The following is a 21930-nucleotide window of genomic DNA, read 5'->3' as shown; positions in this document are numbered from 1 at the left end:
AAAAACGAACCAATGTGCATTTCATCCCTGGCTAAAGCACTGCTTGTAGACCACTTTGTTCTCTTTCTTTACATGGCTACAACTTTCTTAGACTTTGTTTGTTTCTCTATGTGCTCTAAAATTTCTTCCTTCTTCCTATGCAAGTTTGGTTGAATGCTCCTCCAATGTAGTAGTATAGTTCTTTACAATTATTACCATAGAACTAATCACTTTGTAATTATTTGTTTGCTTAACTGCACTATAAAGTTTTTGAGGGCAAAGACTGTCTTCTTGGCTTTTAAAACCATGTTGTATAGTAAACATTCAATTATTTTTCTCTTTCACTGATGACGTTTACAATCTTCTGTTTCCATTTATGTAAATAAGGTAGTTTCTTGCTGTCATATAGAAAATTAACAGCTAGTGTGTATATAATTCATTCTCAAAATTTCTAGAGAACAATATTTCTTCTGCTTATTGTCACATCACACGTATCTTCATTTTACAAATTGTCAAACATATTCATTTTCAAAGAGTTAGCTTTCCATTATTAGTATCTAGGGAAGTGTATTATTTGATATATCAAAAGGAATAAGAACTTTATACAGGGTAATAAAGGAACCTCTTATTTTCTCATCAGCAAAGATTCTGGACATTGGCCCACAATTGATAAGCAATAGTGAAAACAAACTTAACAATTATGTGAATCCTGGTATTAAGACTATATTTTTGGTTGGAGAGATGGCTCCGTATTTAAGAGCACTGACTGCTGTTCCAGAGGTCCTGAGTTCAATTCCCACCAACCATCTCACAACCATCTGTAATGGAAGCTGAGCCCCGCTTTGGTGTGTATGAAGACAAAGTATGCATATACATAAATTAAATAAATAAACCTCTTTTTTAAAGACTATATTTTTAACATAGTCAGTAACTTATGAATGAGACATGACAGGAAAGTCTTCAGTTCAAGTTTTCTTTAGAATAGCTCTCTCAAAGGTGTCATGAATAACATCAAACATAAATTTTGCAATCCTCAGAGAGTTCTGAAAGTGATATCACAGCATCTGTCTTTTCCAGTACTTTCATCACACACAGTAGTGCATTCAGTAAATGATGTTCATGGTGTTTTTTTTTTAAATTTTTATTTTTCCCCTTTTTTTAAATTTTTCATCAATTACACTTTATTCATTCTGCATCATCCCATAAGCCCCTCCCTCCTCTCCTCCCAATCCCACCCTCCCTCCTCCCTCTGCATGCATGCCACTCCCCAAGTCCACTGATAGGGGAGGTTCTCCTCTCCTTTCTGATCTTAGTCTATCAGTTCACATCAAAAGTGGCTGCATTGTCCTCTACTATGGCCTGGTAAGGCTGCTCCCCCCCCCCCCAGGGGGAGGTGATCAAAGAGCATGCCAATCAGATTATGTCAGAGGCAGTCCCTCTTCACATTACTATGTAACCCAATTGGACTTTGAACTGCCCTGGGCTACATCTGTGCATGGGTTCTGGGTTATCTCTATGAATAGTCCTTGGTTGGAGTATGAGTCTCTGGGAAGTTCCCTGTGTTCAAATTTTCTTGTTCTGTTGCTCTCCTTGTGGAGACCCTGTCCTCTCCAGCTCTTACTATTTCCCAGTTCTTACATAAGATTCCATTCACTCTGCCCAACAGTTGCCCATCAGGCTCAGCATCTGCTTTGATAGTCTGTAGGGCAGAGGCTTTCAGAGGCCCTCTGTGGTAGGTTCCTAGGTTGTTTCCTGTTTTCTTCTTCTTCTGATGTCCATCCTCTTTGCCTTTCTAGATGGGGATTGGACATTTTAGTTAGGGTCCTCTCTCTTGAAGTGTTCCCTCTAATAAATACTAATTATCCTTACCTCAATAATGGGTTTTCAGTATTTCTTTTTTCTCATTTATTTATTTTATTCAGTATACATCCTTGTAGCCCCTTCTCTCATCCCCTCTCATTCTTACCCTCCCTCCCTGTCCCCTCCTTCTTCTCCTTTTCCATCCACCCTAGCTCATCAAGTTGAATCAGGACTGAACATTTCCTCTTCCCTTGTGGTCTGTCAAGGCAGTCCCACTAGGGAAAAGTCAATTAATAAAAAGCTAGGAAATGAGTACATGTCTGATGCAGTCCCCACATCCCTTACTAGAGTACCCACTTGAAGCTAAGCAGTGCCTCTGCTACATCTTTGTACGGGGGCCTAGGTCCAGGTCATGCACAGTCCCCGGTTGATGATTAAGTCTCAGCAAACCCCTCGGAGCCCTAGTTAGTTGGCTCTGTTGTTTTTCTTGTAGAGCTCCTGTCACTACCAGCTCCTTTTCTCCTTCCTCCTACTATTCCCAAAGACTCCCTATGCATAGACCAGTATTTAGCTGCGAATCTCAGCATCTGTTTAAACATCATATGGATCTTTCCCTTCTAAAACATTTGTTACTTAGGTTTCCAACACACTGCAAAACAATTTGAAAATGCATAGTCTCACTTCTGCTCCTACTATTGAAACTCATATGTGAGGATTATTTTTTATTTTGTTATGTGTGATTGTTATCTCTTAGAAGCCTGTTCTTTTCTAATGAGAGACAGAAAGGGAGTGGATCTGAATTAGAGGGAAGATGAGAAAGAGATGGGAGCAATAAAGGGAGAGGAAACTTTAATCATGTTGTATTTTTAAAAAATAAAGAGAACGTTTATATTTGAATGGGATAGTTGATATTTTGAGACATAGTGAAAAGATCAAAGTAATGTAAACACTTTCCTTCATTGGTTCTCCAAAACAGTATACTTTTTATGTAGTTTTAATACAAGAAATATTTTAGTTTATGATTCTGATGGTATTCCTAACTATGCACCCACTGGATTATTTCACAAGTCTATTCAGAGTAAGAATGGGAGAGTGTCTAATCTTCTAGGACAGATCTTCTCTTTCTTGAAAGGTTATGATCACTAGAATTGGTAGCTTATGAAATACCCAAATCAATATTGTCATTGACTTAATCCGCATAAGAGCCTTAACTCCATGGGTGACTGCTGAGCATCTGAGACAAAAGGAAACAAAAACAAAAATAGTCTCTAGTGACTTCCCAACTTTAAAATGAAAAAAAAAAAAAAAAAAAAAAACAAAACAAAACAAAAAAACAAAAGAAAAGAAACAAAACAAAACAAAAAAACAAAAATCTGTGACAGGAACATACTTCTAGATTCACACAGACAGCCAAGTAGGACATTGTAAGCTACTATATTTTAGCAAATAGATCATCATACTTACATTTTTGAAGAATAAAAACAGACGATATTTATCACATATTATACACTGTATCCTAATCTAACCTTTTATATTACCATGGGTCACTTAGGCACACTACTAAACCTCATTTTACAGGTCACAAAGTTGAAACATGGAGAAGGTTAACATTCACAAGATGACAAATCTAATTTGTAGTTCAATTAGGACTTGAATATGTGTTCTGAAAACTAAATGTCATGTTTTTTTTTTTAATTGGGTGATATGCTAGCATATGACAGGTTGCACAAAAATCATTGAATATTTGTATATGAATCTCTGTTCATAGTTTAGAATTAGGCTCTCATTTCCTTCCCTTTTTATTTTCTATTTCTAATCCATGTAGATTACCAGTTCATTTTTTCATTTTATGTCATTTATTCAAAATTAAAAATATTTTTGCAGCTTTTTAATTTTTTTTATTTTCCCCCATAATTTATTCATTATAAATCATCCTCCCTCAACTCCCCCAGTCCCCCTTCCTCCTTCTTCTCCACATCACCATCACCTAGTCCACTGAAAGGGGGAGTTCTCCACTATTGGCATCTGCCCATAGCTTGTTAAGTCTCATCAGAACTGCTTTGGATCTTCTTCCTCCATGGGCCTGGCAAGGCTGCATCATCAGGGATGAGTGATCAGAGATCAGTCAGCTGAGTTCATGATAGAGGCAGCCCTTGATCCCTTCACTCAGAGATCCTCAACGAGACCAATGCAGCTTGCCAGTAGGCCACATCTGTTGAGAACTGTTGAGAATTTCATGTAAGCATACTGTAAGTCACCTTCATCTCTCTCCCACAGTTTCTTCTGTGCCCCCATTCCCTCTCAAACTTATGACCTCTTCTTTATTGTAACATATATGTTATTAAGTAATAGATATGTATGTATACATAGCCTGTTAAGTCTATTAGTGTCACACACACACACACAAACACACCTTACTGAGTTCATTTAGTGTTGCTACAATGTGCTTAGGCTGACAACTTTAAAATAGATAACACATCAGGGAAATCATTCTTAGAGAATACTAATTCTTTCAACCTCAATGAGATTGCCCATACATCTTCATTTAAGGGTCAAGTATTGTAATATTTCCTCCATCCATAGAGTCATGTCCTTAGTGTTGTCACTGCATAGGCCCAATTTAGGCAACCATATTGTTCAGATTTCATGGATCCAACTTCTGTTATGTCTAGAATGTACTATCACATATTTCACCCCATTCTTCTGCAATGCTGCTTGGGATTTGGATATAGAGGTTGAATTTTAAGAGTATCAACTGAGGCTGGATACCCTGTGATCAGTTGAACTTTGTATTTTGATCAGTTCTCTCTTTCTTTAATGGTTTCTGTCTGTTGCCAAAAACAAAACAAAAAATATTTTCATGAGGAGTGACAGTTACACTTTTCTGAGTATTATAAGTATTTAAACAGCAGCTACAGATTATACTGGTTTAAGAAAGTGACACTAGTAAGTTCTCTAGGTTCCATAATCTCAAAAGCCACAGATAGTTGGCTCCATCCATTGACAGTAATAGTTATTAATTCTCTTATAATTGAGTTGATCTATAAGTGCAATTAGACAGCTGTTAGTTACCCCAAGAACTCAGTGCCACTATTTTACCTTTGGTATTATTTTGTTAATGCTGGTCTATGTTGTAATTCACAGGCTTTACATCTAAATAGCCCTATTTATTGCTTTTCTCCCTTGGAGGCTTGCGTAGCCCTTCAGATATTATGAGAGAGCTAGTCCTCAGGTCCTCTGAGTCCTGCATTCAACATCTGTAGTGTCATCAGCAACAGGGTCTTACTTTCAAGTTATGGGAAGCAACCAAGATCAACAGCAAGTGCTTGTACTATTTTGCATCAAATGAATATGCTATATATGTAAAATGTATTCAAGATGTGCTGGATGATGTACAAATGAAACTATACATGATATTTCAAATAAGTTGCAAAATAATAGATTTACATTTTTTCATATATCCCCTTTTATGATTAACCCTCACTGCTACATCTTGTCTTCTCTGTTTTCTCTCTCTCTCTCTCTTTTACCTGCTTGAAACTTTCTAATGTTTCAAGTATCTGTCGTTTCTACTTTCATTTTAACTATGTTCTATGATCTACTTCCTTTTGGAATCCTAAATGGCTACTATATAATTTCCTGGCTTCCACAGGTACACACAATTAAACACTCACCTAACAATTAACATTTAATATCCACATATAAGAAACACACATGTGATATTTTTCATTCTGGGTCTATGTTAACTCATACAGTGTGATATTTTCCAATTATCTTCATTTACTTGAAAATTTCATGATTTTATTTTTCTTTACACGTAAGTAGTATTTCTTTTTCTACACGTGCCACATTTTCCTATTCATTCATCATCCAATTGATATCTAAGTTGGTTTTACTTCCTAGCTATTTTGAATATAATACACATGAATATATAGCATTTGATGATCCTCTACTTGATTCTCTGGGTATCATATTTATTTTCAGTGTCCTATCAAGTGAGTATCACTTCTCACTTTGCTTTGTTGAATTTCTCACATCCTAGCAGTGTAGGAGCACCTGAGGACTCAGTCTAATCTTCCATTTGCTACACTTATTCTCTTGATCAGAGAACCTCTTTCATATCAATATCAACTGTATGAAGGAAGAACATATCCCCCAAATTGACATTCCTCTTCACATTCATATTTATATCCAGCCTCCTATTTTTCATCCTCACTTTGATGCATGACATTTCAAACTTAACACATCACATTGCTGTTGTTCTCTATTGCATACTCTATCATCATCCCTTATCATTGTAGCTGTTATTGCAACAAGCAGTTGTGCAAAAATGTAAACTAGCAATACCTCTTCTAATCTGTATTAAATTAACTCTTATTCCCTGACTATTCCGTTATATGTATGTGGAATGCCTATCGCTTCCAACTCAACCATTCTTAGGTATGTAAAAACGTATGTGTAGAAGAGTTAATATTATCTTTGATAAACATTTGACCTAAAAGAGAAAGAAAAGCTTTCATAAATACTTCTTTCTTCTGTGTTTGAACAGATTTTCTGGGCATTTGATAATAGTAGCATCATTAACAGCTATAATATGTTTGCCATATTGGTGTCCAGCTCAAAACAAACTCAGTGTATACAGCACTTTCTCTCTGGTATTAATTTTGGGGATACTCAGATTTAAATCTATTCAAAACTCCCGAATATGCGGGCAGAACCTCCTATTCCAAACTCGCTGATTTCAGATTGTTGTAACTCTTTCTAAGAGTTCTTAAACCTTGCCAGGACCCCTAATCTTACCTATTTATCAGAACCCTTTGTCATCTCTGCTTTCAAAGCAGACTCAGAATTTGACTAAATCTGCTCTGCCGCTGTACTTGTCAAAAGTACCATCATTTCTCATATTAATTTTTAAGGAACTTATAACTAATCTTCCTGCTTCTGTTCTACATTATTCCCCTAATATTTTATTCAGAGCATAATAGCCAGACTGGTAATTTCAAAATGTATCAAAGACAATGTCACTTCCTTGATGACAACCTGAAGCCTCAGAATACAAGTCACTACATAAAGGTAGTTTCCCTTTCCATTTGTGTGACTCTGCTTCATCTGTTTTCTTATGCTTATTAAATATTTCTCAAAAAGGTAAGAGTATTGCTGCCCTTTCAGTTACTGCTCCTTATACCTGAACTACATTTCCTTTTGACACTTACCCTTATTTGATGCAGATCTTTTTGTTTATTTGTTTATATATTATTTATTACAATTGATTCAATTTATGTCCCAGCTATAGGACCTCCCACTTCTCCTCCCAGTCCCATGCTTCCACCCTCTTCACTATGTCCCTCTCCTAGTCCTCTCCTGATAGGGGAGGTCCTCTTCCCCTTCTGTCTGACCCTAACCTCTCAGGTCTCATCAGGACTGGATACACTGTCTTCCTCTGTGGCCTGGCAAGGCTGAACCACCCAGGAGAGTGATCAAAGAGACAGGCCACTGAGTTCATGTCAGAGAAAGTTCCTGCTCCCCTTACTAGGTAACCCACTTGGAGAATGAGGCTATGTGCTATATCAGAGCTGGGGTTTTAGGCCCTCTCCATGCATGGTCCCTTGCCTGGGATATCAGTCTCTCCAAGGCTAAGTTTTTGTGGTGGTTGTTTTTGTGGCTCTGTTAGTCTCCTTTTGGAGCTCCTGTCACCTCTAGGCCTTTCTCTCTCCCCTTTCTTTCATAAGATTACATGCACTCAGCCCAAAGTTTGACTATGAGTCTCAACATCTGCTTTGATACCCTGCTGTGTAGAGTCTTTCAGAGGCCCTCTCTGATAGGCTTCTGTACCATTCCCTGTCTTCTCCTCCTTACAATATCTATCCCATTTGCCCTTCTGAATGAAGATTGAACATCTTCCCTAGGGTCCTCCATGTTGTTTAGCTCCTTTAGGACTATAGATTTTAGTATGTTAAAACTATATTAAATGTCTAATAACCACTTATGAGTGGGGATATACCATGAGTGTCTTTCTACTTCTGGGTTACCTCATTCAGGAATCTTTTCTAGTTCCACAAATTTGCCTTCAAATTTCAGGATTTCCTTGTTTATAATAGCTCAGCAGTTTTTCCATATAAAGATGAGAATTGTTCTTTCAAGTTCTGTGAAAACTGTGTTGGTATTTTGACTGAAATTGCATTGAATCTGCATATTGTTTTTGGCAGGATAGCCATTTTCACTATGATAATCCTCCGATCTACAACCATGGGAGATCTTTCCATTTCTTATACCTTCTTCAATTTCTTTCCTCAGAGACTTCAAGTTTTTTCTTTCAAACAGGTCTTTAACTTCTTTGGTTAGAGAAATACCAAGTTACTTAATGTTATTTGTGGCTATTGTGAAGGGTGCTGTTTCCTTAAATTCTTACTCAGCCCTTTGGGATTTCAAATACAAGAGGGCTCCTGTTTTTTTTTTGTTTGTTTGTTTGTTTGTTTTTTTAATTAATTTTGTATCCAGCCACTTTGCTGAAGGTGTTTATAAGGAGAAGGTGTTCTCTGGTTGAATTTTTGGGAACACTCATGTATACTATCATATCATCTGCAAATAGTGATAATTTGACTTCTTCCTTTCTGATTTGTATGCCCTTGATCTCCTTTAGTTGTCTTATTGCTCTAGCTATGACTTCAAGTACTATGTTGAAGAGATATGGAGAGAGTGGGCATCCTTGCCTTGTCCCTTATTTCAGTGGGATTGATTTAAGTTTCTCTCCATTGAGTTTGATGTTGGCTATAGGCTTGCCGTATATTGCCTTTACTATATTTAGGCATGTGCCTTCTTTCTCTGATCTCTCTTTTTTGGCATCTAAGGAGATGATCATGTGGTTTTTCTCCTTCAGTTTGTTTATATGGTGGATTACACTGAAGGATTTCTGTATATTGAACCAGCCCTGCATGCCTGAGATGAAGCCTACTTGGTCATGGTGGTTGATATCTTTCATGTATTTTTTTATTCAGTTTACAAATATTTTATTGAGTACTTTTGCATCAGTGTTCATAAGAGAGATAGAAACCCAGAACTGCCAAAATTATACCGTACAACAATAGATCGTCTGGAGGTATCTCCACTCCTGATCTCAAGCTGTACTGCAGAGCAATAGTAATAAAAACTATTTGGTACTGGCATGGAAACATAATGGTGGATCAATGGAATCTAATAGAACATGCAGGAATAAACCCACACACCTAAGGATACTTGATTTTTGACAAAAAAGCCAAAACCATACAATGGAAAAAAATACAGCATCTTCAAGAAATGGTGCTGGTCTAACTGGATGTCTACTTGTAGAAAAATGAAAATAAATCCATATTTACAACTCTGTACAAAACTAAAGTCCAAGTGGATCAAAGACCTCAACATAAAACCAAACACACTAAATCTGTTAGAAGAAAAAGTGGGGAAGAATCTTGAACTCATTGGCACAGAAGACCACTTCCTGAACAGAACATCAACAGCACAAGCTCTAAGATCAAGAATCAATAAATGGGACCTCATGAAAATGAAAAGCTTATATAAAGCAAAAGGCAATGTCATCAGAACAAAACGACAGCCTGAAGACTGGGAAAAGACCTTCACCAACCCTATAATTGTCAGAGGACTAATATCCAGGATATGTAAAGAAGTCAAAAAGCAACAAATCAAATAATCCAAGTAAAAATTAGAGTACGGAGCTAAACAGAGAATTCTCTGTAGAAGAATAACAAATGGAAGAGAAACCCTTAAAAGAAATGTTCAGTGTCCTTAGTCATCAGGGAGATGCAAATCAAAATGCCCCTGGGAATTCATCAGAATGGCCAAGATCAAAAACTCAAGTGACAACACATACTAGAGAGGGTGTGGAGAAAGGAGAACCCTACTCCATTGCTGGTGGGAGTGTAAATTTGTACAACCACTTTGAAAAGCAATCTGGCACTTTCTCAGACAATTAGGAATGGTGCTTCCTCAAAATACAGCTATACCAGTCCTAGGCTTATATCCAAAAGATGCTCAAGTACACAACACGCCCAACCATGTTTGTAGCAGCTTTATTCATAATACTCAGAATCTAGAAACAACCCAGATGACCCTCAACTGAGGAATGGACACAGAAATTGTGTCCATTTACTCAATGAAATACTACTTAGCAATTACAAACGAGTAAATCATGAAATTCGCAGGCAAATTGTGGGATCTAGAATACATCTAGAATAGAAAGACACACATGGTATATATTAACTTATAAGTGGATATTAGACGTATAATATAGGAAAAACATACTAAAATCTGTACACCTAAAAAAAGAAAGCAAGAAGGAGGACCCTGGGTAAGAGGATCAATCTTCATTAAGAAGGGCAAATGAGATGGACATTGAAAGAGGGAGAAAACAGGGAATAAGACAGGAGCCTACCACAGAAGGACTCTGAAAGACACTACTCAGTAGGGTATCAAAGCAAATGCTGAACTCATAGCCAAACTTTCAGCAGAGTGCAGGGAACCTTATGGAAGAAGGGGGAGATAGAAAGACCTGAAGGAGACAGGACCTCCACAAGGAGAGCAATAGAACCAAGAAATCCGGGCCCAGTGGTCTTTTGTGAGACTGATACGCCAACCAAGATCCTACCATGAAGATAACCTAGAACCGCTGCACAGATGTAGCCCATGGCAGCTCAGTCTCCAAGTGGGTTTCCCTAGTAAGGCGAACAGGGACTGTCTCTGACATGAAATCAGTGGCTGGCTCTTTGATCACCTTCCCTTGATGGGGCAGCAGCAGCTTTACCAGGCCACAGAGAAAGACAATGCAGCCAGTCCTCATGAGACCTGATAGGCTAGGGTCAGATAGAAAGGGTGGAGGACTTCCTCTATCAATGGACTTAGAGAGGGGCATGGCAAGAGATGAGGGGGGGAAAAGGTGGGATTGAGAGGGAATGAGCGAGGTGACTATAGCTGAGATACAATGTTAATAAATTGTAATTAACATAAAAATTAAAATTAAAAAAGAAATACACTAAAAAAATAGCTGAGTAGTATACATTCTATAAATGTATCATAATTTCTATATCCATTCCTTAGTTGAGGGAAATCTAGTTGTTTTTTTTTTTTTTCCAGATTCTGGCTATTATGAAAAAGCTGCTTTGAACACAGTTGAGCAAATGTCCTTGTTGTATATTTGAACATATTTTGGTTATATGCCCAGGAGCGGTATGGCTGGACCTTGAGGTAGCACTATTCCTAATCTTCTGAGAAAGCACCAGATTGATTTTCAAAGTTGTACAGTTTTACATTCCCATCAGCAATGGAGGAGGGTTCACCTTTCTCCACATTCCCTCCACGTGTTGTCACTTGAGTTTTGGAAATATGAAACGTTTCACGAATTTACGTGTCATCCTTGTTCAGGGTCCATTCTTATCTTCTCTGTATCATTCCAATTATAGTATATGTGCTGCCAAAGCAAGAACCTAATGCAGATCTTATTGCTTGGATTTCCATCTTAGTGAGAGTTATCTGACCACTATGTTATCCTTGAAAACTGCTCTCCTTTCTCTTTCTTTCTCATATTGCTTAGCTAACCATATGATTTATTTTCTAAAGTAGGAATTTTTGTGCTCTGTTTGTGTGTGTGTCTGTGTATGTGTGTGTGTGATGTTGGTGACACAACCAAGGGCCTCAGAAAACAAGGTGTGTAACAATTACATATTTCCAAGAACTAAACTGAAAGTGTTTTGGAAGTAAAACCTGCACTAAAAATAATAACGCTAGGATCATAGATATGATCCAAAACCACCCATTTGACATACTTTCTTATTTATTTCCATTAAACTTTATATATTTAGTAATGCTTACTGTATGTGTTTGTATACTTACTACACTACATATGTGGCTTTTTCAACAGTTTGCTGTACATTTATACTTACTAATATACTTTTAATTTCTTCATTTTGTTGCTGTCATTCCCATTAATATTAAGTTCTGTGAGAGCAGTGATTTTTCTCTATCTTCTTTTCTGATGAGTCCCAGTGTTAGAACAACACTTGGAAATACTGTGCATGCAGTAAATATATAATTAATATGAACTAATAGAATACAAAACATTGTCTAGCACATCATGAGATCTTAATATTTGCTGATTATTATTATCAACAGGTATTATTATTATTTGTAATCAAATAAAAGTGATTTTTCTTAGCTCTGAGTGAGCATTGTGATGTTTCAGTGGTATTGTTCTATTTTATATATGGCTTTATAATGTCTTTATTAGATATATTGGAACCTATATAAAGGTGCTTACAGTCATCAAGTCACTTTTTATTTGCTTTCCTCTAGTTTTTTTTTTTATTATTATTATGATGCCTTGTAGGTAGATGTTTAATGACATCACTTGCTAATACATTAGTGTCAATAACAAATTATATAAGAACATTTCTATTTAAAAATTCATTGGATTAATTTATTTAAAGTCTGGTTGTGGATATTGTGTAAAATTCTTGGAATTCTGGTTACAATAATAAGCAACACATGTCTTATATATTTTCCCCAGCTGAAAACTGTGGCTAAAAATATCTTAGAAGAGGGATTTTGAGTTCTTTCGGTAGAATTCTAGAAATGCAAATTTAGATAATTGTAATGATCAATCATTTACTGGTATGTTAATTTCTTAATGCATTCAATTTATCTGCAACAAGTTTGTCCTAATTCTAAAGAAGCAATACTTAATTCATTTTTTTCCTGATTAATTGTGGAGAATAATACTTCTGGCAGTTGACAAAAGGACTTACATGCCTTGCTTCAATGCCATGCAAGACATAGGTAAATAATAAAAGCAAACAATTCATGAGAAGTGGAAACATAATTAACAACAATTTATGAATGTTTGTCTCCTCTTGCCAATATCCATATAAGCTATGATATAGGCTTCCAGTTTTCCTTTGATGAGAGCACTTGTTAGCTAATAAATTTATAATCCCAAGTGATCCTTAAACATTAAAAAAATGACATCAACCAATTAGCTAATTCAATTGAACAAGTATTTATGGAACATTTACTATTCAAGCAATTGTCTTTTGGTCATAGACACAAATCAAATATAGAAGTACCCTTTTATAAAGCTTATTAGAAAGCATAACTGATAGCTTCATTTTTTTCAGCTTTTGATATACAGAGCTTTTATATTTCAAGACACGGGATGTTTTTATAGCACGGCTAAAGTCTTACAATCACAGGCTATGTTATAATAGAATTGTGCTTTATTGAGACAGAATGGATATACTGAAAGTAAGTCCTTTCATTTAATGCTGAATTCCATGCTGAGGAGCCTCATCTTCTAACCTTTTGTGTAGACTGTGTCTCTTATTCCCATTTGTCCCCTTTTGGATTGTCTCCACAATATGGTCTTCTAGAAAGATCACATTACTGGGTCAAGATTCATGCTTTCAATTTTACTTCATTCACTCAATGGATAACCTTGGGTCTTCTTTTAACTGCTTTTACTAGTATATTAATAGTCACCTGGGGTCTGGTGGCACAGTTAATCAAAGTCCTAAAAATAATTTGAAATGTATAGCCCTTCTTTCTGCCCCCAGAGAGAATCTTTGAACGAACGAAAAATGTAGGATGGAAAGGGATATTTGCTAGGATAATCAACAATGTCTCTGATGTTTTCCTCACATCTGTCTCTTGTCTGTTACTCCCTAGTCTCCTAAAAATGAAATAAACATTTCTGACAGTCTTCTATATAATTCCTCATTTGAAGAGGAGAGCTTAGAAACTGACAAAACTGATATCTATTTGAAATGGGAATAATATAATTTCCAATATGTCTTCATGACATTGTCTGAGACTTAATAAAAAGACCTGAAATATTTATATATTCTTGCATCTCTCTATATTATAATCTCCTATATATAATATAAAAGACAGCATAAATTTGAAAAGAAGTGAAGAAATATGGAAGGGTTGAGGGAGGAAAATAAAAGGGAAAGTAATTTAATTTAATTTTAATTAAAATGTATTCAAAAAAAACTAAAATGACAGCCTACACACTGGGAAAAGATCTTCACCAACCCTATATCTGACAGAGAGCTAATATCCAGAATACATAAAGAACTTAAGAAGTTAAACATCAACAAACCAAGTAATCCAATTAAAAAATGGGGTACAGAGCTAAACAGATAATTCTCAACAGAATATCAAATGTCAGAGAAACATTTAAAGAAATGCTCAACATCCCTAGTCATTTGAGACATGCAAATCAAAAAGGCCCTGAGATTTCCCCTCACAACCATCAGAATGGTTAAGATAAAAAACTCAAGGGATGAAACATGCTGGAGAGGATGTGAAAAAAAAGAGGAACCTTCCTCCATTGCTAATGGAAATATGACCTTGTCCAAACACTTTGGAAATCAATCTGGCCCTTTCTCAGAACACTGGAAATAGTGCTACCTCAAGATCCAGCTATACCACTTCTAGGTATGTATCCAAAATATACTCAGCTATACAACAAGGACATTTGCTCAGCCATGTTCATAGCAGCTCTATTCATAATAGCCAGAATCTGCAAACAACCTAGATGTCCCTCAACTGAGGAATGGATACAGGAATTTTGGTACATTTACACAATGGAATACTACTCGGCAATTATAATCAAGAAATCATGAAATTTTCAGGCAAATGGTGGGAACTAGAGAAGATCATCCCGAGTAAAGTAACCCAGAAGCAGAAAGACACACATGGTATATATTCATTTATAAGTGGACATTAGACATTAATATAGGATAAACATATTAAAATCTACAGTGCTAAAGAAGCTATACAAAAAGGAGGACCCTAGGGAAGATGCTTAATCCTCATTCAGAAGATCAAACAGTATAGACAATGGAAGTAGGAGGAGACAAGGAACAGGACAGGAGTCTTCCACAGAAGACTTCTGATAGATTCTACCCATCAGGGTATCGAAGACTGAGATTCATAGCCAAACTTTTGGCAGAGTGCCAGAATCCTTATTGAAGAATAGGGAGATAGAAATACCTGGAGGAAACATGAACTCCACAAGAACAAGAAAGCCAAAATATCTGTACCCACGGGGTCTTACAGAGACTGATACTCCAACTAAGGACCATACATGGAGAGGACCTAGACTGCCTGTTTTAAGAAAGCCTATTGGCTGCTCAGTTTCTAAGTGGGTTTCCTAGAAAGGGGGCTGAAGCTGCTTCTAACATGAACATGGGCTCTTTGATCACCTCACCCTGTGGGATGCAGCCTTGCCGAGCCACACCATATTGCAGCCAGCCTTGATGAGACCTGATAAGCTATGGTCAGATAAAAGTGGGGGAGGTCCTTCCATATCAGAGGAATAGGAAAAGGGCATAAGGGGAGAAAAGGGATGTTAGGTAGGACTTGGAGGAGATGAGGAAGGGCTGTGACATGGATACAAAGTGAATAAATTGTTATAAATAAATATATAAATACAAATTTTAAAATATTTGTTTATTGTGAGTTCCTGTAAGATATGTAGGTATACATACCACACATTCCTGTAGAAGTCAGACTAAAACATTTGTGGATTTGGTTCTCACTTTTCACTATCATGTTCACCGCAGAGATTGATCCCATGTTGCCAGGATTGACTAGCAAGCACCTTTACATGCTGAACCTTGTCTACCTCCAAGAAATATGTTCAAGGTGGATGTATGGATGTTTTAAACATACTCTTTTGCAGCTAGGAAGATTTCAAAACTTTTGAGGGTTTTTGGTAATAAAGAGTACAGGATAAGAAAAAATATTTGGAAGGTGACCATTTGTAGTAATATTACACTAATTTAGACAAAAAGATGATGAAGGGATTAACTTTTGCATTAAGTGGTCAAGTAAATACAAGGAGTGATATATGAAAATTTGCAGGGCTTAGCAGCTGGCTATGTGTGAGAGGTAGAAAAGAATCAAGAGTTTTATCTCTGATTAAGCAATAACATAAGAGAGACCTAGACATCTTCTGTAAAACAAAAGACACTATTGTCAGAACAAAACAACAGCCTACAGACTGGGAAAGGATCTTCACCAACCCTATATTTAACAAAGGGCTAATATCTAGAATTTGTAAAGTACTAAAGAAGTTAAAAAGCAACAAATAAAGTAATCCAATAAAAAAAAAAAAGGGTACGGAGCCAAACAGAGAATTCTCAGTAGAGGAATATAGAATGGCAGAGAAAAAGTGAAAGAAATGTTCAACATGCTTAGCCATCAGGGAGATGCAAATCAAAATGACCCTGAAATTTCACCTTATACCCATAAGAATGGCCAAGATAAAAAACTCAAGTGACAACACATGCTGGAGAGGTTGTGGAGAAAGGAAAACCCTCCTCCATTGCTGGTGGGAATGTAAACTTGTACAACCACTTTGGAAATCAATCTGGTGCTTTCTCAGACATTTAGGAATAGTGGTTTCTCAAGATCCAGCTATACCACTCCTAAGCATATAGTCAAAAGATGCTCAAGTACATAACAAGGACATTTGCTCACTCATGTTCGTAGCAACTTTACTAGGAATAGCCAGAACCTGGAAACAACCCAGCTGTCCCTGAACGGCAGAATGGATACACAAATTATGTTACATTTATACAATAGAATACTATTCAGCATTTAAAAACAAGGAAATCATGAAATTTGCAGGCAAATGGTGGGATCTACAAAAGACCATACTGAGTGAGGTATCCCAGAAGCAGAAAGAAACACATGGTATATACTCACTTATAAGTGGCTACTAGAAGAGGATAAACATACTAAAATCTGTACACCTAAAGAAGATAAACAATAAAGAGGACCCGGAGTAAAATGATCAATTCTCACTTAGAAAGACAAGTGGGATGGAGGTTGGAAATAGGAGAAAACAAGTAACAGGACAGGAGCCTACCACAGAGGGCCTATGAGAGACTCTACATAGCTATGTATCAAAGCAGATGCTGAGACTCATAACCAAACCTTGGTAAGAGTGCAGGGAATCATATGAAAGAAGGGGGAGTTAGTATGACCTGGAGAGGACAGGAGCTCCACAAGAATATATCTGGGCACAGGGATCTTTTTTAAGATTGTTTCTCCAACCGAGGACCATATATGGATATAACATTGAACCCCCGTTTAGATGTAGCCCAGGGCAGCTCAGTATCCAAGTGGGTACCATAGTAAGGGGAACAAGGACTGTCTCTGACATGATCTCATTGGCTGGTTCTTTGACTTCCCCCCACGCCTGAGGGAGGAGTAGCTTTGCTAGGCCACAGAGGAGGACATTGCAGCCTGTCCGGATGAGTCCTCATAATTTAGGGTCAGATGGAAGGGTAGAAGGACCTCCCATATCAGTGGACTTAGAGAAGGCCAGGGAGGAGTTGAGGGAGGGAGGATGGGATTGGGAGGGAGTGAAGCAGTGGCTACAGTTGGAATACAAATTAAATAAACTGTAACTAATATAAAAATAATAATTTAATTAAAAAAGAACAAAAGAAGACAAAAAAGAATCCATTGCTCACTTTAATATGGCATAGTATAACAATAAAGAATAAATCAGATTTTGGTAGATTGAGGAATGAATGAAAAAGAAAAAAATAAAGGTAAGCATAGACTTCTGAGATGGTTGGGTCATAAGATATTAGGTGATCTAGAATAGATAAAATAAGTAAAGGGTTTCAGCAAAATATTTCTAAAATCTCATGAGTTTATAAATGAAAAAATAAAATGTTAACATGTAAACTTTTCCATTTCTTCACTTTTCGCCGTGGTAACAAGTAAATATTTGAAAGATAAATAAATGAATGCTGATGAAATGTTGGAAAGTAGTAATGTATACAAACCAAAGGATAGGGTACAGAACTTCCCTATTTTAAATTTAAAAAATTTAAAAAGCCTAAAGTGATTGAAAATAGAAGTGAACCTTAGTCCATGAAAAATCAAGAAGTACAGTAGGAGTTTATCATATTCATAGAATCTATTTTGCTATGTTTAGAAGAATACAATAATATCTGTCATGCTTCAGAAGGAAAAGGTCATAAGTATATAAACAAACATTAAAAGAGAGATAGGCTAAACTCATTACAAATAAAATAAGTGATAGTAGGTTTACAAATAAGATTAACACGTAAGTTAAAATTTTGGTTATAATAGTGGAAAAAAATCTTCAAACTAGTTTAGGAATGATAAAAGTGAGTGACAAAAATGATAGATTTCATATACTCCCGTATCTACTAAGTTCTTAATCTTGAATGAAGGGAAATAGAGTGGAATAGGCTTTGTTACTAGCTCAGATACAAGAACAAAAGCAAACCAAGCTAAGTCTTATTAGAGGATTGACAGGTTAAGTAGAAATATGATCAGGGACTGCAGAGCTAATGTTCATTCAGTGACTACATAGAACAAACTGATCCAGGATTCAAGATCACTATAAAAAACTGCTGAACTTAGAATGAGGCTAATGGACTAAGAGAAAGGAAAGCTCATTGAACTTGCAGTATTTGTCAAGGTTGAAAAGTAAATTTTAAGTCCAGGAGAAAGTCAGTAATAAAAGAGTAGGACTGGTGGAGAGATGTTTTAATCACAATTCGTGAAATGGCCTTTTATTCAGATGAATATTTATTTTTATTTCATCCAACCGGACTATGAATATCTTGTTAGTATAACTAGTTTCCAGGAACTTGATGATTTGAGTTCAAAATACCCTCTCCTCCCCATTCACTTTTAAAATTGTGATCTTTTCCATTATTAAACATTGGCTATTTTCCCAGGGATGGCACTGAAGAAGAAAATCAATGACTTATCTAGCCAGCCGACTTGGACTGAATGGGCATTCAAATAGACTCCAAGGGCCAAGTACAGATGATGATTTATTGTGCATACAAGTCTACAGGATGCCTTCATTTGAGCATTGATGTATATACAATTACTCAACAGAGTGCTACCGTTTTACAATTCAGCCTGGAATCTGTTGAGTGATATCATGTTCGCCAACAAATCCACAAGTATAATTCCCACACTTCAACATTTCTAAAAACAATCAGTAATCTTCTGTATGAAGATGAGGTTTTAAAAACTGCTTCTTTCATTTTACCATATTTGTCATTGTTGTCATACTTACATAATTAGCATTTGATAACAAATTTGGATTTATTAAACCTTATTCAAGGAGTTGCTTGAGGCAAATAATTTACTGTGGTTATTGTGAAACCTAAATGTACAGTGGCAATCCATATATACCAGAGACTTGTTCAGTGTAAAAACAGTTTATGCCTTGTTCATATGATAGGGAAACAAACAATTGAATGTTAATCACTTTAAATAATCCAAATATTTGACACTGCATATGCAGAAAAAATAGTGAGGATGCATCTAAATTCCTTTCTTATTGAAAATTCTTTGTGTGACCATTTTGTTCTTATAATTTGAATGATGATTTAAATGATGTGGAAACTTCCATCTTTAGCAGAATAACTTTGAAAAAGAATGTCTCTTGCTACATAGTACTTAATTGCTATGTTAGGAGGGAAATGACAGTGCAGCCAGGAATTTATAGGGTTGTATTTTACTAGTATTTTCTGTTATTGATAATGTGCTGTTCTTGTTTTTTTTTTACAACTATAACATTGTTTATTCTTTGACAACTATAGTGTTAAAACTTTGATTATTTGAGATCAGAATACCAGATTGCCCTCATTCCTATACCTAACCCTTCCCAAATTTGTGTCCTTGTTATCTTTGCTGGGTTTGTTTTATTTTGTTTTGTTTCATAACCCACTGTGTCCAGGCAGTCACTCTTTTTTATTTTTTTTTTTCAATGCAGTTTATTCAGGAAGCTTGAACAATCCTCGGACCCTGGGGAAAGCCAGCCCACAGCTTAAATAGCCTCTGGGTAGCCAACCCAGGCGTGCCACGTGGGCAATGCAGATAGGTCCACATACATGGAAGCAAGCCAGATCCTCAGCCTTAGCCAAATGTGGAATTGTTCGTGACAGAGAGCACTCACCATCGGGAAGGTGGAAGGTGGAAACCAGCTCCATCTTTAAGGCATAGCATTCCGCAGCTCTCTACAGTTCCCCATTTTTGTTTTAGACGCATCAGGCAAGAGTAGAGGTCTGATCTCTGATAGTAGAAATAAATTGGGACTTTGTACCGATGTTCATTTAGGTGTCATCCACCCAAAGAGCATCAGACCCGTCCGATACCTTTTTCTCAGAGGCGGGACCTGGGGCATCAACCCACATGTTTTTAACTGAAATTAAATCATGTTCTTTTTTTTTTTTTTTTTTGCACTGTCATACTTAGAATTACAATATGTGTACTAATATTTTGGCTAAAATTCAATGAAAATGTTTATAGAAACATTTTATACTGCTTCTTAAGGAACGTAATACACAGTAAAGATTCATAGCAGTTATAAATAAATAGAAGTTATAATGGTATTGATAAAAATCAGCTCAAAAATGAAAATGAGAAAGTTCAATATTAAATAATATACTGTAATGATATAGTTCATCGAGTTGCTAGATGAGGCAGTATGAATCATAATCCTTCATGTTATTTATGTACTACAATTAGCATTTGGAGAGTAAGCTAGTGAAAGAGCCAAACATTTTGTATGGAACTAAGCTTAGTACCACCCTTAAATTAAATTGAATGTATACATTTGATATGGTATGATAGTTCCTTTCCCAAAGAAGTTCTACCTGCTACTGACAGATTTCTCTGTCATCTTAACTATGTTCCTGTACCTAGAAATGTTTCTGCAATAGCCTCTTTTTGTTATTATAATTCTAAAGCAAGATTTTTTTTTTTTAATGAAAACAACAAACTTATTTCGGCTTATGTTTCTGGAAATGGGTATGCAATGTCTGTGGTCCTAATTCAGAGATATGTTTCTTGTTGACAAAGTCCTTAGGCAGTGTTTAACCTCCATGGCATTAACATGTGTTTCTTTTTCTCTCTTTTCCTCCTCTTTAATAAAACTACTAGGATTCAATTACAAGGACTCTAGGCAAATGGCATTGCTGTATTCTAACAATATTCAAAAAGCTCCACTTATAAACACTATGGTTGAAGAAATTTTCAGAATAAAAATGCCATTAATTTATGATTTGGGACATTTATTTCCTGAATGGGTTGGAAAGAAGATGGACAAATTATAGCCATCGACTTATAGATCTTAGTATGAGTCTTGTATCTGATAAAATAAAAGTCACTGTTGATCCAGGAAGAGGCACTTTTAAAGGAATGCCTTCAGTCAGTTGAGCATTACAATAGGTGTTCTTCAAGTAATAAAAGTAAAACTTAAGAACATTTTTCTTCATGTAGAGACATGAAACAAGAATATGTGTCTGGGTTGAAATATAAAGAAAATATTGCTTATGAAATTAGAACAAAATCAGCTGATATATTTTTTTATTATTTTATGAAACCATTCTACTCTTTTAGCCCAGACTGTCTTCAAATTTGTGCTCCAGGGCTGGCCCCAATATGTGCTTCTGCCTCTGTTTCTGAGTTGCAGAGATTATAAGCTTGTAACAGCATATCAATTGTATCACAGTTATTAATTAGATAAATTTATTTATGAGAACACTGTTATAGTGTTTCCCTGTACTATCTCAAACGTTGATTATTCAGTAGTGTATATCAATTTTTGAATGCATGAAAGAAACAAAGAAAGAAAGAAAGAAAGAAAGGACAACTTCCTTGTTTCTTGCCAATATATATGGCTGGGACTTACGGTTGTGCTGAGGAGAAAAAGAATATGAAGAATTAGGAAGTGTCAAGGTTCTGTCTAGAATACTAATATGAGGAAGACTGAATAAAATATATTTTAGGCTAGAAAGAGTTCAGTCTTAAGCATGTTTATTTTCAGAAAACAATTTGATAACTAAAAATATAAATCATTGTCTTTATCACCAATGATGTAGAAAGCTCAAAAGTTTCTACATGAAAACAATTGACAAAAGAGTTTTAGTGTTTATGCTTTAATTAATTCAGCAAACGTTTGTTGACTCTGCTGTGTGCCAGCTTTTGTGCTAAGCAGTAAGAATACAAAGGCACAAAGTCAATAAAACAGTTTATTACAATTGAATTTGAAAGGGAAAGCAGTTCGTTCATGATACATTATGAAAAGAAGAA

The 21930-nt window shown here is 36.0% G+C and overlaps 1 protein-coding gene and 1 non-coding gene across 2 annotated transcripts in view; one reads left to right on the top strand and one right to left on the bottom strand.

Annotated features, from left to right (window-relative positions):
- Nucleotides 1-21930, top strand: part of Tenm1 (teneurin transmembrane protein 1) — a 1125448-nt gene that overhangs the window by 365738 nt on the left and 737780 nt on the right. The gene's annotated exons all lie outside the window — the stretch shown is intronic.
- LOC132650159 (U6 spliceosomal RNA) lies at nt 11146-11248 on the bottom strand. The gene has a single exon (XR_009588554.1). It is a non-coding gene; the product is annotated as a U6 spliceosomal RNA (small nuclear RNA).

Source organism: Meriones unguiculatus, chromosome X, assembly GCF_030254825.1.
Source record: "Meriones unguiculatus strain TT.TT164.6M chromosome X, Bangor_MerUng_6.1, whole genome shotgun sequence".
NCBI classification, from domain to species: domain Eukaryota; kingdom Metazoa; phylum Chordata; class Mammalia; order Rodentia; family Muridae; genus Meriones; species Meriones unguiculatus.
Note: the sequence above shows the minus strand (reverse complement) of the source record. Positions and strands in the feature narration are given on the sequence as shown.